This window comes from Opisthorchis viverrini (assembly GCF_000715545.1).
Source record: "Opisthorchis viverrini unplaced genomic scaffold opera_v5_209, whole genome shotgun sequence".
Classification (NCBI taxonomy): domain Eukaryota; kingdom Metazoa; phylum Platyhelminthes; class Trematoda; order Opisthorchiida; family Opisthorchiidae; genus Opisthorchis; species Opisthorchis viverrini.
Window position 1 is genome coordinate 807,040 of NW_008751867.1, and position 2,427 is coordinate 809,466.

A 2,427-nucleotide genomic window follows, 5' to 3' on the forward strand; every position below is an offset into this window, starting at 1 on the left:
TAAATGTCTCTGAATCCGAAGAACCTGGTCCGATCTGTCTTCGGACGAAATGAAGTACCGCATTTGGTTTGGTAGAACAATACTGTTTGTAGTCAGTGTGTCAAAATATTGGTAGCTCAAGGTATGCTATTTGTAATTTAACAGAAATCAATGATTTTGAACGTGCAGACTGAGGTGAAGTGAGTGGGGTTTTGTCCGTTTTCCTGGAACACAGTAGTTTAGACGTACAACGTTCATTCACCCACCGAAGGATAGCAGGGCTGCCCCAACTAGCTTGAACATAGACTCGATTTCAATTCAAGATGTGGCATGAGCTACAGTTATCTGAGTTACTAATATACAGTACACGGTTAAATTTTTCCTCGCTCACTCTATCCATCCCAGACTCTTTAAAATAGGTGTCATTCCTGGATTTGCCTGGGGAGAAAACCCATACAGTTATGAATTATAATCGTGAATGTTGCGTCCTCGAGACAACCGATGATCGAATACGCGATAGCAAAGTTGCACGATACTCCATTTCGGCCAAAAAACCGTTCAAGCTTTTGTGCACCTAGCTTCAGAACGTGCATGTTCAAAAAATCGGGGTTTATGATGCTGCCGTCTCAAAAAGGAAGTTCTTCGGGAAAACCAAAGAGCAGCCGTTTATGCAAGGTAGAATGATGAAATGTAAGTTTAAAAATAACTCTCAATTCCTAATCAAGCTAGCCTGCTTGCACAAGTTTACTGAACAAGGACACATGATTGGTACACAGACCCACATTGAAAAAACTAGTCAGCTGATCTATTCAAGAATGAACAGCTGTTTTAAAAACGGTTTACCTGATAACGTGTAGCCGAATGTCGTATTACAGCTTAACTTCTTCAGGGGCTTCAAAGTGGGGCTCGCATTTCCAACTGACTGGATATGGTTATACGTTCCCGTGGGACTTTAAGATGTATTCTCGGAGTGAACAAGTGAACACCCAAGAGTCACCACGAACAGGAAACTCCCTTGTTGGTAGTCTCCGACAATCATAAGCCGGATAACTGTACAGACTACTTATAGACTACTACTTACAGACTACTTATAGAAGACAGTATGTTTCCAGATGGAAAAGTTCACTTTTATACAGTCCTGCAGTTCTGTGTCTCCTCACAACACGCTATTTTTGTGTGACTGTGTTTCTATGTGACTTGCTGAACGGTCGTACAACTCTGTATCGATCCTTGGCTTCCTACTTCGTCCACTGTGGAATATCAAAAGGCACGGTAGCTTCAGACAGCCCTTTATGGAGACACAGGAAGATTGTTACAACTGTATTCATAGCGTCACTACAGAATGTTTCACAAGTTCGCGCTAGAATCTCAGTTAGGGGACGGGAAGCGTCGAGCCAAAGATGCTCGACTCGGATTGGCTGGCATTCTGACCAATCAGAGGATTCCTCCGTTTAGTCTGTAATGGCGTGATGTTTGGTTATTAGGAACACTGATCTCCGGACATAATGTTTGGCTCTCCTCCACACTATAACTAGCTCTCCGACGCAACCAAAAGTTGCCGCACCAAGCGTTGTCAAGCGTCATCCTGCAAAAATTGCAAGCACCCGCATATCTACACGAGATACTGTCACTCGTACGAAGGATGTCTCCATAAATGGCTGTGTAGAGCTACCGTGCCTTTTGATACACTATAGTTGCACGATCGTCCACAAGTCACAACCCTAATTTACTAGGTATTATGACCTTTCTAGATGCCAGTCTAAATCCTAATGCTCTCGGACCGTTACGCAGAAAATTTAGCTCTTTGTGACTCAGCTGAGGTGTCCAAGCTAAATATAAATGAGTGTATTCCGCTAATTTCTGCAATTTTGGTTCAAGTAGACGAAAATTCGGGGACTGTGCGCACCTGATGAGCCCCAAGAGGGGCGAAACCGGTCATTGGCTGTCGAAGAATTTTCAGCAACTTTATGAGTACTGTATTACGCCCACAAATCAACACTTATATGCAGGATTTTCCCATTTTTTGGAAGTCATACACTCATGGTAGGAAGACATATGGTAATGGCTTAGCCATGCAACGGATACCATTCGTGCCGCAGAGACCATGGGAGCCACACTGTTCCCCTGAAGCACTAGTCTCGTTAGCTTCCTCTGCCATGCGGTCGACCGATGCCAGCACCTTACATGCACCACCCAGCAAGCTGATGTCTTTGCACCTGTGAGCCAAAGCTTTGCACTCAAGTGGCGGTACGACTGGAGGGTCTTTAAATCTTGATGTAAAGTTCTGTTTCACTCAGAGGATTTCAGCTTTTGAATGAATGCCCTCTCCAAAGTTGGGATGTCATACTTTTTTATTCCGCATGCACATACTCGGTTGGCATGTCTCTCCAAGAGTTGGGGCACAGTTAAATGACGTTCGTTTTTTGAGCTCGAGATGGCTCATGGGTT